The sequence below is a fragment of the Lissotriton vulgaris genome, chromosome 1_1 (assembly GCF_964263255.1).
Source record: "Lissotriton vulgaris chromosome 1_1, aLisVul1.2, whole genome shotgun sequence".
Taxonomy (NCBI): Eukaryota; Metazoa; Chordata; class Amphibia; order Caudata; family Salamandridae; genus Lissotriton; species Lissotriton vulgaris.
In genome coordinates, this window is record NC_141685.1 from 1,824,746,175 (window position 1) to 1,824,767,837 (window position 21,663).

Sequence of the window (21,663 nt, forward strand, 5' to 3'; positions counted from 1 at the left end):
ACCCCCAGTCCTCTCCCTACATTAAAACACTACCCTGTATGACCACCAACACCACCCTAAACTCTCAAACACTACCCCCTGCATGACTCTTCCCCGACCTCCAGTCCTCTCCCTACCCTAAACTCTGAAACACTATCCCCAGCACGTACCTCCCCCGACCCCCAGGCCTATCCCAACACTAAAACACTACCCTGCAAGAGCCCCGACACTACCCTAAACTCTATACACTATCCCCTGTACGACCCTCCCCGACCACCAGTCCTCTCCTTATACTACCCTAAACCCTAAAACACTACCCTCTGCATAACCCTCCCCCGACCCCCAGTCCTCTCCCTACACTTAAAAACTACCCTTCATAACCCCCCTGACACTTCCCTAAACCCAAAAACATTACCCCCGGCACGACCCTCCCCTGAGCCCCAGTCCTCTCCCTACACCTAAACATTATCCTGCACAACCCCCGACACTACCCTAAAGTTCTACCCCAGCCCAATCCTCCCCCGACCCCCAGTCCTCTCCCTACACTAAAACACTACCCTGCACGACCCCCAACACTACCCTAAGCCCTAAAACACTACCCTGCATTACACACACATCCCATCCCGACTACTTTTTACCCTAAAAAAGTAACCCCACCGCAGGCCCAATCCCCCTTACCTCTCTGTCCTTGTGGTTCCTCTTGCCTCCTGGTTCCTGCTTCACGTCAGCTCTGAGGGGCGGTGCATGTTATGAAGAAACAGAAGAGCCTCTGTTTCCTCACAACGAGGTGGATTGCCATTTCCTTTACATCACATGCGTTGTTAATGTGCATGCACATGCGATGTAAAAAATGCATCGTAATCGCTACGCGTTGTTACATCGCATGCGTTGTAAAGCTTGCAATATAATTGCATGCGGGGAAACAGCTGCGTTGTAATGGCTGTTTCCCATTTGGAATGGTAATGATAAATCCTCCTTACTGGTGTAGTTGGGTTTAACATTTCTGTTTTAGAAATGCTACTTTAAGAAAGTTGGCATTTCTCTGTACATACTGCTGTGTGTGTTTAACAGCCTGTCCCCAATACACATTTGGGTTGGGTGACAGCTACACTTTATGCATTCCCTTTAGACAGCCACAAACACTGGAAGGTAAGGTTCATCTGCATTGTGACGGGTCTTCCTGGGCAGGGAGGAATGAGAGGAGCTTTTTCTTACACTTCAATAGGTAGTGTCCTGTCCACACACAAAGCACTGATATACCCCAACAGATATCCATACAGACAGGACTGGGTTCAAAGGGGTCTTTTTGTACTTCAGAGAGCTCTTTTGAAGTTAACCCCTACATCAAAGGAACTTTTGGATATCAGTACTGTGTCTCTGACCCTCTAAAATCAGAAACTTTTGGGTCTTGAACCGTACCTCTGTCAGAAGGACTGTTGTGCTGCATAAAGGACACTGGACACTTTTCTGGAAGGATTGCTTTTCTGCTTGTTGCCCTGCTGCCCGCTGCTCCTTGACTATGCTGGAAAGGCTCTGCCTTCCCTCCAATGGATTTCCAAGGGCTTGCTGGCTTGCCTCCTGTTTTCTTAAGTCCCAGGGACACAAAAGACTTCCTACAATTCTGCTGGTGCGCCTGGACTCTGCCTTCTGTGAGCCCTACTGATGCCTGAGGTGCCCCCTAAAAGCTCTAGGTCTCAGAAGTGGATCTGTTTTCAGCAAAAAACAATGCATTGCATTGATTGCATGAGATTTTTGTCTGCATCGTTCTTAGACGCCGAAGCAGAGGCTGCCCAATGATATTGGCTTTACAGTTTGAGCAGCGCAACAACAATGCTCTGTGCAGCTCGATGACAACGCCTTGCTTTCACTTCAATGGAGCTTGACACTGATGCAGGATCCTCTTTGCGCAGCTCAAAGACGACACAGTAGACTCTCGACCTCAACCAAAGATCAATCCAAGGTATTTCTTCAGCAGGACCTGTGCAGGTTCTGTAGCCAGCCTGCTGATGATGGCGGTCGGCCCGAACTTTGGATTTGCACCGCTCTCTCGCAACCTCAAGTAACTTTTTAACCGCTAGTGACTTCTAAGCACTATTTTTTCATTTAATCTTTAAACATGAATATCCCGACTTGTACTGATTGGGTGTTTTTTTTATTTTGGTCTCATTTTGTTCAGATGAATATTTTCTATTTTCCTAACCTGTGCAGAGTCTTTTTGTGGTGTACTCATTGTGTTGCTGTGTGTGTGTTCAACAGATACTTTACATATTGCCATTTTAGATAAGCCTGACTGTTCTGTACCAAGCTACCAGAGGGTGAGGACAGGTTATCTTTTAGTGTGTATTGAGCTGAAGCTGACAAGAGTGGTGGTTCCTGTCTGTCTTGGGTGCATACCTCAATGAACAAGGAATCCCATTTCTAACACCAGTTGATCAGAAACCATACTCTTCAGAGCTTTGGTCACCTTCCATGGCGGAATGGAATCTAATGCCAGCAAAGGCAACTTCCTTTGGGTTATCACACTAATTCATGTCTGGGTCTAGTCTGTTATCCACATAGATCATGAGAGGCATCCGCTTTCTCATCATGGAAAGAGGACTTGGTGATATTTGCTTTAACTTCTCTGGTAACTGTCCAGTCATCAGGAACCTTTATCCATAGGGACTGGCTGGCACTCCTGCATTCCTGACAGCCATCCTGGTGAACACATTTCTAAATGAAGCTTATGAGCAGTCGATAATGCTCACTTTGATAGTCTATCATCAGCAGCAGCTGTGTCACTATCATCCTATTATTTTTTCTGGTTTTAGCTGATACCTCAAGGGTTGCTGAGTAGAAGGGATCCTACCAGGCATGGGGATGGTTGCTCATGACTGCAACCCCCTCCGCTTGAAGGTCTGAGACCAGCTACCTCTACATATGGCATATCAATGCAAATGATGGTGTATCTTCAGCCGGCACTGCTACCATTTAACTTTAGTCTATGCTAGGAAGCATCCGGGGGGGCTCATTTATAGGCCCATGGGTGTAAAGTCTGTGCACCCTGAGAAGCACTCACCTCACTAACAGATGTCAGTAAGGAACATCCAAAATAAATAAATATCCTGCCAAAAAGGAACTAGAATATAAAGTGTAGGCACAATTCTCTATCAGAGGGGTGGTAATATGCGTCTACCAATACTGGGAGCAATACCTCTTTGTATAGTAACCCTCACACAATCTAATAGTGTCATGCTTCATCACTGGGTTCACCCAGGCTCCTAAAGGCCAGGGTGGGCTTGACAAAATTTCAGGGAGAACTTTTGAGAAAAGGCCAGGGGGTTAAAGATTAAAAATCCACCACGCACTGAAGCTACACTGCACAATCATAATGACTCTACAATATCTGTTATTGTGAAGAGTTTATATGTTGCTCAAAGAGATTGTCGATTGTCTCTCAGACAAGAACGATTCATAAATACAATAAAATCAACCAACTCAAGTAGTATATTATGAATGTCTGGTATTGGTTTGGTGCACAACTCTGTCGCATTAATATAATCATGATCACTATCATCTGCTTAATCTCCCCATTCCTCTTTGGCAAAGGCAAGACTATAGCAGGGTTCAGGGTTACAGTGTTTGATTGAATTATTTTATGCTGCTAAGATTATTGCTCATACTTGGTAAAGCAACTATTTGTGAGATGCGGTGTAAGTAATGTCTCTACTGAATATGAAACAAATATGAGTGTGTGCCCCATCACAACTGCCTCACTCTGTACAATTGCCAAAGAAGTCAACACAATATTTTTCATGCAACCAGGCAGAGCAATGAAAACTGAACCCAGTTTTGCTGAATAATATGCAATGGGCCACTTAACCGATCCATGTTGCCGAGTCAATACAGAAAGTGCACATCCTTCTCATTCATGACAGAATAAATATCATCCTGCTGTTGCCTCTTGTGTTGTTATATGCTGTGCACACTCTTTAGCAGTAGAAGTAATTTTCATTTTTTCCAGAGTTATGAAAAGCATGAACGTTTGACGGCCCAGTCTTGTCCCACATAGTTGCACTGCCCAACTCACCGCCATCCTTCACCCCCCTCACAGGGAATCACCGGGAACAAAGGCTGACGAGTAATGCACATGGAAGACTCCTTTGGAGCGTGGAGCCAAGAGAAGGAGGCAAATACCGGAGACCAGGGGAGAAACCGCGAACTGTCGATTTACTCCAGAAGCTCAGAGGGTAGTCAGCGCAGCATGCCAGGAAGCCAACGATCCTGCATTTCACCCCAACACACTCCTCCTGCACAGGTAAATGCCTGGTTTTGGGGGTAGGCCAGGAGGTGGGAGGGAGTCGGTATGGCCGGGAGATATTAGAGAGCCCCTGAAAAAAAAATGACCACCCTTCCCTCACAATCACAGGACACTCGGTTCTGGATAGGAGCTTTTCTGGTGATCCCTCACTCAAAGGAAAATTAAAATAGAAATACGTACCGGTATCAATTCTTCTCTTTTCTCTAAGGAAAAGACGATGGTAGTCTGCTGTGCCGTTGAGGTAAAAGAAAACCAAGGAAGCTAAAAAGAAAAGAGGAGTCAAAAGAATAAGACTTATTAAGCCCCAGCTGTCATTGTGGCACTAAGGCGCCAACACAAGCACATATGACAGTGGACACCTATTTGAGTCGTGACAGACTCCCGCTGCACCCGTCTGTGGCAGGAGGAGGCTGCGCTGAGGCCCCCCTCATGGCTTTATTCAAGGAGGGTTTTTCAGCAGCCAGAGGACCCTGCAGGGAACTGTCTGCTCAACGGCTTTACTAATTATATAACCTCTCTCTCTTTCTGGGCTCACTAGTTCTAACATCTTTCTCTGGACTAAATTGGATTAATCTTTGAACTGGTTAAAATAAGTGCTGCGATGAGGAAGCGTAAGGCGAACCCAGTGCCGGATCACTGAAATATTATCGACGGGCACATTATCGACTTACCAAAATATCGTTGACAAATTATCGACGACAAAAATATCGACTTACTATACTTATTACACAAACTACAAAAATATCGAGTATAAAATATTGAGTACTAACTATATCGAATACATAAATATCGCTTAAATAAATATCGACTACAAATATATCGTTGGACATGAAATTAGCCCTAACACTACAAAAATATCGACTACAAAAATATAGACTACCAAAATATCGTAAAAAAAAAATATATCGAGTTCATGTTTGTACACTTTTCTTTCTAAAATACCATCTTTATCATCAATAAAAGTCATTTCTCACTAAAAAATACATTTCACATATAATACCTGTTACTTACATAAAATTACTATTAATCCACATTTGCTATACATTCTATTACATGCATTTTATCATTTTCTACTATTCTTTGCATTTAACTAACATTTTCATTACTTATTTTCACATATAAATATATTTCATTTAAACACGAACCTGCTTTAATGCGGGAATAACCACATACCACCATTCTCACATCAACAAACACTCCAATTAACTAAAAAAAATTCAAACTAGCCTATACTATGCTTCCTTACATCCTACAACCAATCAAATCAAAGCACACATAACACATATACTATAAAAGGGATACATGCATTCTACCATTTGTTGCTGCTACCTCTCTGGAAAGTAGATGCCAACACTCTGAAGATTTTGTTGCAGAATAAACATCTTTAAAGATCCAGCTCACTAGCTAATTAATCAAGTAAGTAACACAGCATTTTTGTAGAAAACTAAATTATAAGTGCACTATTTTCCTTACATCTCCTAAGTCTTACACAAATTTTATTTTCATCTCTTCCTACTTTTCTAATAGAAACTACTCCAACACAATTCCTATTACATGGTCATATTTCTTCACGTGCAAAATCAGATAGTAAGTATATAATAATTCTCTGTTACACACCAACTGCTGTTTTTAAACACTAATTTACAAGAGTATTTAATTTTTAAAAACATTATATTTACAGATATACTGAAATTGTGCTATTTCTACAGCAAAAACGATAAAACTACACTAATTACACATGTAAGTATAGATGTGTTTGTTATAAAACTGCCAATTTCATTAATGCACATTTAGAAACAACATGTCTTGCTTTTTACATCTTCCCTATAGATCATTTGAAAGATCCAACATCAACTATACCAAAACACAAGAATACCCTTCTGAAAAATGTAAGTATAATTGTAATTTGGCAAAAAGTGGGCACAAAAAACGCTAACTATATTCTTAACACCATGTTATATATTTTGAATTGCCTCTACAGATATTCAGAAAACATCATACATCTATTCTACATATCATATGAAAACATCCTACACAAAATATACCAATATACAAGAATAGCCTTGTAAAAAATGTAAGTATACTTGTCATTTCTCTAAAACTGCCGAAAAAAACACAGACTATGTTCTTAACAACATGTTATCTATTTTATATTTCATCTACAGATATTCTGAATACATCATACAGCTATTCTACCTACAACAAAGAAAACGACATATTTAGAAGTTAGTATACGTTTAAATCTGTTACATTTCCAAACGGTTCAGTATTAAAATTATAATATTTTGCTTTTATTTCTTCTATCTACTCTACAGATCATACCTGTACTAACTTGATGTACTCCAGCAATTACTACTATTCTACTATTTAAACAAGTAAGTATATGTAATGTTTACATCAAATGCACTAGTAAGCAAAAATGACAACTGCTTTTGAGTAGGAAATACGTTTGTTATATGTAAACATTAACGTTGCTTTTCTATATTTTCATACCAACAGCAAATAAAGACATACATACAAAAACATCATTGAAAAGACATTTCTGCTTCTGTGACTACTACTTTGATTAACTGTAAGTATAAATGCATCAATAATGATGTTAGCACCACAAAAGTAAAAAAATTTGTTCTGATTTTGTTTCTTTCTACTCTTTCCTAGAACAAGTAAATCAAAATGACTGAAGGTGCAGAATTTGTCATGTCTCAGAAAAATAAATTACTATTATGCTACATGGGTTATGTGTATAATCAGGAGAGACAAAGTGGTAGAAAGGTTTTTTGGAAGTGTACCAAATATTACTCCAACAAATGTTATGGGAGGGCCACTACTGAGGAAAGTAATGTGCTATTTACTAGAGAACATATTCATCCCCCAAATGTCACAGTAATTGAAATTAGAGATGCTTTAGAAAGTATTAAAAGTGCTAGCACACAAAGTGACAAACCCACCACACAAATCCTTAAAGAAGAACTGGTAAAAATCCCAGCCCATGCTTCAGGTCAACTACCCTCTATTGACTCCCTGAAACGCACAATTGCACGCACTAAACGACTCACTAGCACAACCCAACCCAACCCAACTTGTTTTGAGGAAATTATTATTTCACCCGAAATGGCCATCACACACAATAAAGATAAATTTATTCTTTTTGATAATGAAAGCAGTACAAACAGAATAATTATGTTTGCAACTGCAAGTAATTTACGAAAAATCCAACAGTGTCCCCAATGGATGATGGATGGAACATTTAAACCCTGCCCAAAACCTTTTTACCAACTGTATTCCATCCACGGTTTATACCATCATTCTAACATACCTTTCATTTACTGTTTGCTACCCAACAAACAGCAAACAACTTACACCGAAATTTTAAATGTTCTCAAAACGGAAATCAATAATTATTTTCCCGAAAAAATAATTATTGATTTCGAATTAGCTATGATTAATAGCATTTTGAGAACATTTCCCCACACAGCAATCCAGGGTTGCTATTATCATTTTAATCAGAGTATATGGAGGCATCTCCAAAAATCTACTTTAAGTATACTATACTCTACAGATAGCACCTTTGCCTATCAAGTTAAAAAGTTAATAGCCCTGGCCTACGTCCCTGTTACAGATGTTGCTGAACATTACAATTTATTAATTGACAGCGCATATTATAAGAGGAATGAGGATAAACTAACACCATTGCTAGACTATTTTGAAGACACTTGGGTGGGAAGGTTGCACAGATCAGGACATCGACGCCAGCCCAAATTCCAAATCCCTTGGTGGAATGTCTATCTCAGTACTTTAAACCAAGAGGCTAAAACCAACAACAGTGTTGAAGGGTGGCATAATGCTTTCCAAGCAACTACAAACAGAGGCAAACCCACATTCCATAACCTTCTAGAAGCTTTGAAAAAAGAACAAAGCTATCAGGAACTAAGAATGGAACAATCAGTGTCACAAATAGGTCCAAAACTCACTAAACAAACCAAACAAATGTTCCGACTACTTCAAAGTCAAGTCACATTATACCCTACAACTAGAGGATTAGAATACCTGGCAATAATAGCAAAAAGTCTACTATAAAAATGTAAAGTAAATATACGAATGTCTTCTTACAATAATAATAAAAATGACATGTCATAAACATATATAATGAATTATAAATAAAACATATTTGTTTTGAAATTTATGTAAAAAAATTCGTAACAAATATGCAATGTTTATAATTTTTTATAACATACACATAACATTAAAAATCGACATTTCCCACCCAATCAAAATTGTAAAATAAATACTTACAATTTTTGGACTTGAGAGACGCAATCAAGGAAAAAGCAATCCATACAATCCAATCCAATATCTTACTATTCCAATATGGGAAACCCTCAAAAACCCGAAAATAACATGTAAAACGTAAAAAAACGCTCCAGGAAATCCCGAAAACAGTAGTGTGGACACTTTAGGATTTAAAGTTATATACACACAATTTTAAAAAAACGGTCACGCATATCAATGTATCAATCCGAATCGAAACCCTCAAAAAAACCCGAAAAAGGTTTAAAAAGTGTAAAACCCGCTCCTGGCAAACACGAAAAATAGGAGATAAATGTCAAAATATAAGCATAATAACTTAAACATTTGTTTCTCCGTTAAAAAACACGCTTCCTTCCATGTAGTTTTCATGCGAGGAACCGATACCTGTAAAATAACATACATAACGAAAGCCACCCACAAATACCCCCTTCACATTTGTAAATATACTAACAATGAACATTAACCATGTAAGAAGACATTTCCGAACACTTAAAATTAGACTTGAAGGAAAAAAAGCACGACACATCTATAACGGAGACTTTTCACCCAAACGCTACTTAAACTAGTAATACATACACCAAAAAACACTACAAAGTTCGATTATACCCTCAAACATGACCACTTACTTATAATTTGTAGTTAAAAATAACCTTACCTCTCTCCACGCGAAGCAACTCCCAACCGCGAGCTTCTCCAGTCCTGAATGGAGCGCAATAACCTTACGCGGTAAAAAAGTAGTCCCCTTAACCCATTTGTGTAAAAGGATAATAGAATAAACAATGTCATATGTAAAATATATAATACATACACATGTATAATGTAACAAATTAATACACTATACTCATGACAATTTTCCTTTATTAAGAAAAATAAATATATTTAATATAAATTAATATATAATATTTATTATATATTAATAATATTAAATAATTATGTAAGACTTTGAATAAAAGATGTAAATATTTTGTTATTGTGTATATTTATATGAATAATTTTGTGTTTAATTTTAATAAAACATTATAAATGTTTATGGTAATAATTAATAATGATAAATAATATAACTTATTTATTGTTATTAATATAACAATTAGAACCATTTACTATATAAAGAATGGCCTGAAAAAAAGTATCTATTTTATCTGTGAATGTATATATTTTTGTTAATAATAAATGAATGTTTATGTTTATTAATTAATAATAATAATATTTAATAAAATAATTATTATTTTTATTACTTATGACAAAAAGTTTTATAATTATTTCTAACTAGGACAAAACTATATAATTGCTTTACTAATATTTGGTCAATACCAGATATTATAATTAAACATATTGTTTCCCTATACAATTATAAACTTTACAACCAAATCGATTTATATGTTTAATGTAAAAACAACATTTTGTGAAATATACACCAAGAAAAATTTTTTTTGTATTTCAATGTATCCTAACAAATGTAATAATAGTCATGTTACTTGTTAAAATGAAAAATGTATTATATATATTTTATTATATTAATATTTAATATTAACATTATTAAATATTAATGTAAGAAATGTATAACAAATCATTGTTTTATGTATTTCTATATAAATACTTTAAATTGTAAGTGACTGATGGGAATATGTAAAATTTACTGAAAGAATGTAGTAAACAAATTTTTTTTTACATTGACAACATGTATATAAATGTAAAGATGTTATTCTGTGAATAATAAAAGTCAAAAAAAAGTGATGTTATATTTGTTTGTGATTGTATTGTAGTACACAATAAAAAATTAAAAAATGGTTTAATAAAGTTATTTGAAAACATCCATGTTGCATTCATTTTTTATATTAAAATACAGTAATGAACAAATGTATACAAATGTGCTGCACACTGACCAATTTTATATGTATTATTACTACTCCAGTCAATCTAATATCATAGAAGCTGCAGGACACTAGCAAAAAATTATTTACTATTCCTACTACACTCAAGGTAATACCATAAAATGTGGTGGAGACTGACCAATGTTTTTTTATTAATCCAACTCCAGTGTAGGTAATATTACTGATGGTGCTGGACACCAACCAATTAATAAATAGAATTCCAATCCACTCTAGCTACTGTCTGGAAACATGCTAATACATATATTGTTTAGATCAAAATAAAGCGTACTAATGTAAAGTTATAATAATTTCTATTTTCGTGTAATAGATTTAATGTATCAGTGTTAAGTTACACTATACATCAGCACTCTAAAATACCCAAAACTGTCCCAAAACACTAAAAAGACCCCTTCACCCTAAAGGCCAAAACTGACTCAGAACCCTACAAATACCCCTTTATCAACAAACTGAAAACTGACCCAGAACCCTACAAATACCCCTTACCCACAAACTGAAAACTGACCCTGAACCCTACAAATACCCCTTTACCCACAAACTGAAAACTGACCCTGAACCCTACAAATACCCCTTTACCCACAAACTAAAAACTGACCCTGAACCCTACAAATACCCCTTTATCAACAAACTGAAAACTGACCCAGAACCCTACAAATACCCCTTACCCACAAACTGAAAACTGACCCTGAACCCTACAAATACCCCTTTACCCACAAACTGAAAACTGACCCTGAACCCTACAAATACCCCTTTACCCACAAACTAAAAACTGACCCTGAACCCTACAAATACTCCTTTACCCACAAACTGAAAACTGACCCTGAACCCTACAAATACCCCTTTACCCACAAACTGAAAACTGACCCTGAACCCTACAAATACCCCTTTACCCACAAACTGAAAACTGACCCTGAACCCTACAAATACCCCTTCACCCACAAACTGAAAACTGACCCTGAACCCTACAAATACTCCTTTCCCCACAAACTGAAAACTGACCCTGAACCCTACAAATACCCCTTTACCCACAAACTGAAAACTGACCCTGAACCCTACAAATACTCCTTTCCCCACAAACTGAAAACTGACCCTGAACCCTACAAATACCCCTTTACCCACAAACTGAAAACTGACCCTGAACCCTACAAATAGCCCTTTACACAAGAACTGAAAACTGACCCTGAACCTCAAAAAAACTCCTGTACCCACAAACTGAAAACTGACCCTGAACCCTACAAATACCCCTTTACCCACAAACTGAAAACTGACCCTGAACCCTACAAATACCCCTTTACCCACAAAGTTAAAACTGACCCTCAACCAAAAAAACTCTTTACCCAACACCTAAAAAGTGACCTTAAACACTATAAATACCCCTTTACCCACAAACTAAAAACTGACCAAGACCCCAAAAATACACCTTTACCCCTGAACTTAAAACTGACACTGATTATTAAAAAACACCCCTTAATGCACAAACTGAAAACTGACCCTTAACGCTTTCAAAACCCATTTACCCACAAACGTAAAAATTTCCCAAATCCCACTAAATACACCTTTACTCACGAACAGAAAAATGACCCTGAACCCTAAAAAATTAACCTCTAACAAAAACTATTAAACTGAGCCTGAACACTATAAATAATAATGAACACAACATTAAACATTAATATATAATAAAAAAAAAAATATTTTACAAAAACAATAATAAAATATATTATCACATTAGCTATAATAATAATTTTGATTAATTAATATTGTTTAATTCCAATTAATTAATTAACATCAACATAAATTAACACATTACATTTAAATGTATCCAATTAATGTAATTAAGTCATTATTATAAATTAATTACCAATTAATTTTTTTAAATGATATGCAATATATTAATTAGATCATTAACTAATTATAATTAATGTGTTAGCAATTTATAAATGTAAATAATATGCTAATTCTTAATAAAATAAATCACTAATTATTAATAATTAATAACCAATGTATCAATTAAAACAATATACAAATCAATTTTTAAAAATAATAATTATTAATAATTAATTAATCAATTAATCAATTAAATTATATGCTAAATACTCAATTAAACAATTAACTAATTAATATTAATTAATTACCAATTAAAATCTAATTAAAACAATTACCAAACATATATTAAATAATTAATTATTATTAAATTACTTCCCACCCTATTCCCCTATAAACCCACAACCCGCTCCTAAACATTAAGTACTATTTTTTTATATATTATATATATATTATTTTATAAAATCATTATTTTCTAACATTTTCTCGATATTTTTTACTTTCACTATATTTCGATATTTTGTCTGGTCGATATTTTTGAGTCGATATTTTTGTATTCAATATTTTTGGGTCATTTTTACAGTCGATATTTTGTCCAACGGTATTCCTATAGTCGATATTTAGTTAATGTCGATATTTTTCCGTCGATATTTTGTCCATTCGATATTATGTAGTCGATATTATGTCCAGTTACCCCCAGTGCCTTAAGTCCCCAACACCACCCTTAACGGGCTTCTTCAACAGGTTGTCGGAGCTCTAAATAAAGAAATAGAAATGGTGGAATGCAGAATGTCTCTATCCTCACCTACACTTCCCCATGAAGGTCCAGTCCAAGAGTTGACATGGGGATGTAACAAGGTCCCAAGGTCCTACAAACGACCCAGCCAACAGTCCCCCTCTCTCCTAAAGTGTTTTTAACTGTTCTGCCACCCTCCTCCAAACTGGAACTGAAATACAGAATGAGGGGGGAGATGGAAGTACACTATTTAAAGGGGGAAAAAGAAAAAGGGTGGAACTGGGTACTACCTACAAGAAGCAATGCTTGGCTAATTACAGAAGTAACCACAGCCCAGCCTAGAAAGTCAAATTAGTCAAAAATTGCAAAAGATTGAGGTAGAAGTTGGCGCAATTTTGAGGTTTGCTAAAAGACTGAGACATAAACCGATTAGAGAGATGCTTCAACTATACAAAAGTCAGAGCCTATCTCTTGGCTCGTACAGGGCAGGAGTGTGGAGGTACACAGTCAATGAAAGTTGCAGATAGCAGAAAATAAGTTTTATATGGAGAGTTTTAGCATTACCAAATCCACCCCAAGCTTCATCACACATGCAGAAGTAGGGATGGGATTTCTGGAAGACCAAAGTGGTATAGCCCCTTTATTATTATGGGTAAAATTATGGAGCACTGACTGGGCCAGATTTTCTAGGGACGTTCTGAGGGACTGTTTAAACCTAGATATTATGAATTCCATTCCATTGATGGCAGATGTAAAAAAGGTTCTCTACACTTTGGATCTGAGAGCTCTTTAGGACTTCCCAAAAGTCATAGGCCCTCAGAGAAAAGGAAGGGTGAAAAAGGGTTTTACCTCTTTTGAGAAGAAAGTTTAACTGAAAAGTCTCTCACCTCAAGTGCTACCAGAAATTGTATGCAAATTTTTAATGGTCCCGGAATTGATTGCTATTTAACTTTGATAGGAGATCTGCAGCACATATTTTATATGACAAGGTTAAGACTAAATTTGATCCATCATTTAGTTGCCTTTCCTTTGGCCGGCTGTTCTGACCGGGTTTTCTGCCCCTTTTTTGAGTGAAGGTGACTTTAGCCTGCTATCATTCTAATAGGAGGACTAGAACCCCGGACCTGGCCTATTTACAAGGTTTTTGATGTAATTCCCTACCCTTTTCTTTATTCTAGGGCTTATAAACTTGTGTTAAGGGATAGATTCCTTAGTATTAGTATTAATTCGTCCTTTTGTAAGGTAGCTAGTATACTTCTAAAGAAGTTATGCTTATTTCGGGCCTTGTAGGCCTCGAATGGGAGAGACTCCATATTTCTTTCTGCCTCGGCAGCTTGGGATGCTTTTAGGTCAAATGTAATGTTTTAGTTATAAGGTGTTGTTCGCTTGGAGAGAACCTGCTCAGGCTGGCCCTTATCGAAAGACTGTATTTTTCTTCGTGTCGAAGACATAACATCAGGCCGGCCGGCTGAGAACGTGTTCTTGGCACGGGGTGGTACAAGAATTTGGTGGGCGGCAGGTTACTGGCCGTAACTTTCCATGCATGAACAAGGTTCCATATTAGCGAAAGCGCAGAGAGCTTAAGGGTCAGTCCGTGAGTCAGTTAGTAGGCGGCAGCTAGCCGTTAGCATTATTGCAGTTAATCAACTTAAGGCAGACAGTTGCCATTTTGAAGTCCGAGAAAGACCGAAGACTAACACTATCTTAGAAAGATTGAAGTTATTTTAGCTGGAGCAGCTGGTGAGCTTTGATACCAAGATCAGAGCATGCAGAATGAAGCAGTTAGTGAAGCGAACGAATACCAGAGCGGCAGAAACTGATTTATAAGATCGAAGTTGGAAGGTGAAGACAGTCCGTGATTGAGAGGAGAGAGGAGTAGTGCAGAACAGCGAGAGTGCAGCAGATGAGACAGAGAATAAGAGGAAGGTTCCAGTGACTTGGAGGGGAGCAGAGGAGACAGAGCATAGCGGTGCAGACGTGTATCCGTGACTGCAGGGGTGATCCTAAGACGAGCCAAGGCACAGACGAGAAGGGAACCCAGATGACCACTGAGTCCAGACTTCGTACTCATAAGGTGACGTCGACCCTTTCTTATTAGTGTGCACACACATTCTAATCTTTCCTTTTGCTTTTCAGGCTATATGTTATATTGCAGTATTATATTGTTGTTGTTATTATTAAATAAAGGTACCCCAGTTCTTAGTGAACTAGTGTGTAATTGTTACTTTCTCATGATAAAGTTAACCTTTCTTCTAGTCAGATGATGTTATGTGGACGGATGCGTCTCCCGTCCAGGTAAATGGTAACTGAGCAAGGGAGTAGAGGAGCACTCGAAATAGGGAATAACCTTTACACAGTGTAATTTGGCCATTCTTGTGTGAGAGGATTGACCTGTCTATCTGTCACATAATCTATAATATTGTATCCCTAGTATATAGAGAAATTTCCCAATATAGAAAGAGAGAGAGAGAGAGCTGAAAGTATTCATAGGAAAGTGATCGTCGTTGTGCAGACGCGTTAATGAGAGCATTGACTGTGGTCGATGTGTATACCCACAAGATTGTGGCTTGCGAGAGCACCGGAAGGATACGGTGTGTAATGAGATCGCTGCTAGGGAAAGTGGCGTTAATGAGAGCATTGACTGCGGTCAATGTGTATACCCACAGGATTGTGGCTTGTGTATGTATGAAATAGTGAGAGCACTGGGAGGACACAGTGCGTATACCCACAGGATTGTGGCTTGCGCGAGCACTGATGGTGATTAGTGTGTAATGGTAAGTAATCGGAACTGCCTCAGGGTAGTCCAGTCTGGGCCTGTGTTGCCGCGAGACTATAAGGTATGAATGTGGTGTTTTGGAAGATCTAAGCTTGTATATTGCTAATTCCCCATCCTTAGGTAGGTACCCAGGTGCCTTTTGTAAGTAGGTCCTGAGGAGGGAGGTGGTTACGTTTCGGCAGGGTTAGTGGTGTCTTGGTGAGCTGATTCTATCTGGTCCGAAAATCCGGTCGTTACATCTGGCGTCACGAACCGTTTACGAAAGCCTGTTAGCGTGATGTTGTTTCTAATTTGTTGGTTTGCGCTCGGCGCGTGCGGAGTTTATTTTGTATATTATTTGTTCATAGTTGTATATATCTTTTTCTTTTGGCACCATGTTTTTGAGGTCAAAGTCTACTTTTAAATTGCCTGTTGAAATTCCCGGCTGGGAATCAACGCCTTACGAGGCATTGGCCCGTGAGTGGGCCGATTCTACTGGTTTGAGTGAAAATTGGAGTTCTTGTTTGGTACTAGCGGAGCCGGATAATGTAATTGCTTGTCTACAGAAAGCGCCAGTTGTGAAGGGTGAGGAGCTTCCTGTTTTGGGACGCAGATGTTGGATTGTTTTATCTGCGTACAGGATTGTGCATGCAAAACTTTTGAAATTACAGAAACAATATGTGGACATGGAAGAGAAGTTTGTTGAAGTGCAAAATGCTCACACTCTTTTGAGATGTCAGAATAAATTGCTTACCGACAAACTTGAGACTTATCAGACAATTGCTGAACGAGCTGCTGTTCGTATTGCCAAATACAAATATAAGAAAGTCGTGGTCTGGTTTGTAAACGGAAAGTGCGTCTGGTCGTGGCGAAAGCCGGGCTGGACTGGAATCCTGATGAATGGGATGGTAATATCTGGGAATCGAATGATTCTGGCTCCTCGGCTGAGGAGTCTGACAATCGCGAGTATTCTCGCACCGGATGTGACTGTAATCTAATACTTTGACAAACTTGATGGTTCCGGCGATCATGGTCGGTATTCTAAATCTGATGACATTTCTCAATCTGAATGTCTCTCCAAATCTATTGATCGGGCTTCTTCTGATGCTCGTACTGAGGTTTCTGCGCATCCGGTTTTTCGACGAAAATTATAGCAAGCTCCTGGTAATCCAAATGGTATTCCTTTGGAATGTTTGGAAGATTTTACGCAACAGGAAGTTAGTGACATTTTGCAACGGTTTCGGCAACGGCCCAGTGAGGCCTTGCTTACATGGATGGTGCGCCTTTATGAACTGGGTGCTGCGGGCATCATGTTAGATGCAGGAGATGCCTTGAAATTTTGTTCTTTGAGTTCTGATTCTATTGTTCAGGATCATTTCCGTAACTATAATGCTGCTGGTCAAATTAGTCTGCTTCAGTTAGCAACTGATGGTTGTAATCACAAATACCCTACTGAATTTGATTGGCCTCTGAATGACAAGCCATGGTACACATTGCGTGATGCGGCACAAAGGCTGAAGGAGGAGGTGATGAAATTGGCGATTTTTCTGAGTACATCTGACAGATTGTTGGATGGTTTGTTGACATCTTCTGTGCGGAATCGCATTATCCGTTCTTCCCCTGTTGCTTATAAACAGGTTATGATGACTTTGTTGATCAAGCAGACTGGCAATGCATTGTCTATGGTGCTTGAATCTGGACGTCAGCTTGGTGAACTGGGCGAATGGCTTAAACCTGAGAGGCAGTCTAGACCCGAGGGTCGTACTGCTGGAAATTATAAGTTCACTAGACGTGATATGTTTCTTGCCCTGTTGGATGATGGCGTGAAGAGAGAAGACATTGATGGTGAACCTAATAATCGCTTGTGGGACATGTTTCGCAAGCGTGGTTTGGATCGGAAGGAGGGTGCTCGACGTGTGCGGAAGAATGACTGTGATCATGAATATTCTGATGACAGTGGGGATGATAGACGTTGTGATGATTCGGATCGGCATGATGGACGACGGAATGAGCGAGATGTGTCCCCTCAGCGTGACAGAGAAAGGGGAGAGAGGGGGAGAGAGAGAGGGGGAGAGATGATCGTGTTGAAGGCAGATACAGAGATGAAAAGGATCAGTCCCACGAGATGAGGAGAAGGGGGGGATCGACACAGATTTTATGAACTAAACTCACAATACTATGCAGATCATAATAATCCATTTCGTAATGGGGATGGATATGAACAGGACTTTATATCGTCCAAGAAAATTGAGAGCATTTACCCTAATTTGTCTTGGTTGTCAGAACGTAATAAAAATGACTAGGCAATAGGTCAAGCTCCAGTACGCAGTTGGGCTCACAAAGACAATAGACCCTATGTAGATATTGAAATTTTTTGGAGACATCGTAATATACAAAGGGCCCGAGCATTGGTAGATATAGGAGCGGAGGCCACTCTAATTCATGGAAAATCGAAGAAATTTAAAGGACAATTTTTCACAATTACTGGTTTAGGTGGAAAGGAAACTCCCGCAGTGCAAACAAAAGTTGAAATGAAAATAGGTAGAATTCCTCGAAAAGAATATTCTGTTTTAGTTGGCCCACTTTTGGAATACATAATTGGAATTGATATCCTAAAAGGTATGACATTGCATTTAGATGATGGTTGTTATCAATTTGGAGGTATAGGTTATGTATCATCCAGACCTGTACGAGTTGGTCGTCTAAGAATGCCTCCTATAAAAATTCCCCAGGCTACAACAGTCGTTTCTCAAAAACAGTATCGCATCCCAGGTGGTCATGAAGAGATTAGTTCTACAATCCAGGATCTAGTGAATGCAGGAGTTATAACTCCGGTTACTTCTGCTTGGAATAATACCGTTTGGCCTGTGCGTAAAAGTGATTATTCTTGGCGTATGACTGTTGATTACCGCGAATTGAATAAACATACACCCCCTTTGACGGTTGCAGTACCAGACATGATTACTTTAATTGAAAGAATTCAGAAGCATCCAGGAATATGGTATGCATCTATTGATATTGCTAATGCTTTCTTTTCAATCCCAATTGCCCCGAGTGTCAGGAACAATTCAGTTTTACGTGGAATGGACGTCAAATGACGTTTAGAAGTCTTCCCCAAGGCTATGTGCACAGTCCTACGATATGTCACCGGCTGGTGGCTGAACATTTATCTGAAATACCCATAGACCCACAAATTCAAATGTGTCATTATATTGACAACATTTTGATTCAAGGTGAGACACAGGATCAAGTTCAGACTCAGTTAGATCAGGTTATCAATCATTTACGTGAAAAAGGTTGGGAAATCAATCCCGACAAGTTGCAAGGTCTGTCACAAAGTGTGCAATTTTTAGGCATCAATTGGCATAAAGGTAACAGAGAAGTGATTCCACAGGTGAAGCAGAAAATTCTTGATTTTGCGGTTCCTCAGAACCGAAAAGAAGCCCAGCAATTTATTGGTTTATTTGGTTTTTGGCGTCAACACATCCCACATTTGAGTCAGATATTGGCCCCTTTATACAGAGTTACTCGCAAAAAGAATGCGTTTGAATAGAGTAAACCGCAGCAAGATGCGTTTGATTTGGCGAAAGAAGCAATTCAGTATGCTTTGGATTTGTGGCCCGTGCGTGATGGTGAGGTGGATCTGAATGTGTCTGTGCAAGGTCCTTATGCAAATTGGAGTTTGTGGCAAAAACAAGGCAGAAATAAAGTACCGCTAGGTTTCTGGACTAAAAAGTTACCTGATGCTGGTGAGCGTTATACACCTTTTGAAAAACAGTTACTTGCATGTTATTGGGCTCTGGTGGATACCGAGCAATTAACTTTGGGACACGATTTGGTGTTGAGACCTGAAATTCCTATTATGCAATGGGTTTTGAGTTCGCAGAAAACTCATCGAATTGGGCATGCTCAAGAGGCGAGTGTGATTAAGTGGAAATGGTACATACAAGACAGGGCACGTGTGGGACCGAACGGTGTTACATGAGCAAGTGGCGCAGGCGCCATCGAATGAGCCTGGGAGTGAATACTCCGTACCTATAGTACAGGAATCCCCTGTTAAGTGGGGTAAGCCATTTGATGATCTGTCCACGGAGGACAGAAACCATGTGTGGTTTACGGATGGTTCAGCGAGGTACATAGGAGAGAAGAGGCATTGGAAGGCATCGTCCTATAATCCTATCACAAAAATTGCTGAGTACAACTGGTGAAGGAAAAAGTAGTCAATTTGCTGATTTGTATGCTGTTTACCAAGTTTTAAACCAGGAGTTACCTGGTACGTGTCACATTTTTACTGATTCCTGGTCCACTGCTAATGGACTTGCGGTTTGGTTACCAACATGGCATTCTCGTAATTGGGAATTGCATTCTAAAGAACTTTGGGGTAAAGAGTTATGGCAAGAAATTTGGGAACTACTTCCACAAAGTACTGGTACAATCTTTCTTGTGGATGCTCATACATCGATAGACTCCCTTGACAAATTTTTTCACAACATTGCAGATGAGAAATCTAAAATTGCTGAGGCAGTGGTGGACATGCAGGATTCTGATTTGGCGGGATTGGCGAAATGGGCCCACCAGAAAGCAGGACATTTTGGAGAGAGAGCCACTGGCAGGTGGGCTGCTGATCGAGGGATTTATATTCCATTAAATTTGATTAAAGATACTATACTGCATTGTCCTATCTGTCAACATTCTAGACAGCGAAAAGTACCCCAAATTGTTAAAGGACATTTACACGGAGAAAAATTACCCGCTCAAATTTGGCAGATTGATTATATTGGTCCACTCCCTATGAGTAAAAATTGCCAATATATTTGCACCATCATTGACACATACAGTGGTCTTTTGGTGGCCTTTCCCTGTAAACGAGCTACCCAAGTAAAACCATTAAAACATTGGAATAGATTATGCTCTATTATGGTGTTCCATTTCAAATTCAATCTGATAATGCATCCCATTTCAAGGGAAGATTGGTGCAGGAATTTTGTGTGGAGAACAACATTGAATGGGTGTTTCATATACCGTATTACCCACAGGCAGCAGGCCTTATAGAAAGAATGAATGGTTTGCTAAAAGATCAATTACGTAAATTAACTGACAATAAATATAAGAATTGGAGAGAATATTTGTTTCAGGCACTGTTGATTTTGAATAATCGTCCCTTTTTAAATGCTGAATCTCCATTAATGCGTTTATTTCCTCCAGCTGTTGATGCTAAACCGAATACAGTTAAAAACACTGTAATGTATTGGGAGATTTCCCCGGGAGCCCGGGCTCCATGCAGAGCAACCCCAGGTTCCACAGGCTTGGACCTGCATGCCATGAATGACATTACTGTAAAAAGCAGAGATCGAGTTATCATTGAAACTGGCATTGGTGTCTGTATACCAACTGGAAATTTTGGATTAATTGCCCCTAGATCGGGACTGGCCTTAAACGGCATTCAAGTGCTTATCGAAAGACTGTATTTTTCTTCGTGTCGAAGACATAACATCAGGCCAACCGGCTGAGAACGTGTCCTTGGCACGGGGTGGTACAAGAATTTGGTGGGCGGCAGGTTACTGGCCGTAACTTTCCATGCATGAACAAGGTTCCATATTAGCGAAAGCGCAGAGAGCTTAAGGGTCAGTCCGTGAGTCAGTTAGTAGGCGGAGGAGTCATTGACAGTAATTATCAGGGAGAGATTAAGGTACTCCTGCTAAATAGCAGTGAGGTTGATTTGCCGATTCAAAAGACTGACCGAATTGCTCAATTGCTAATCATGCCTGTTTTCAGTGGTGAGATTCAGAAAGGCACTGCCTGTTCGAGGACAAAAAGGTTTTGGCTCCACTGATAATCCAGGAGCGAGAGTGTGGGTGCAATCGCCTAAAAATCC

At 38.8% G+C, this 21,663-nt stretch overlaps 1 protein-coding gene across 2 annotated transcripts in view; it reads left to right on the forward strand.

Annotated features, from left to right (window-relative positions):
• Positions 1 to 4,130: 4,130 nt before the first annotated feature.
• PMCH (pro-melanin concentrating hormone) overlaps positions 4,131 to 21,663 on the forward strand; it is a 105,107-nt gene continuing 87,574 nt past the window's right edge. For both annotated transcript variants that reach the window (XM_086919219.1, XM_086919227.1), the window contains exon 1: positions 4,131 to 4,276. The gene's annotated coding sequence lies outside the window, so the exon portion shown is untranslated. The remainder of the gene's footprint in view (positions 4,277 to 21,663) is intronic.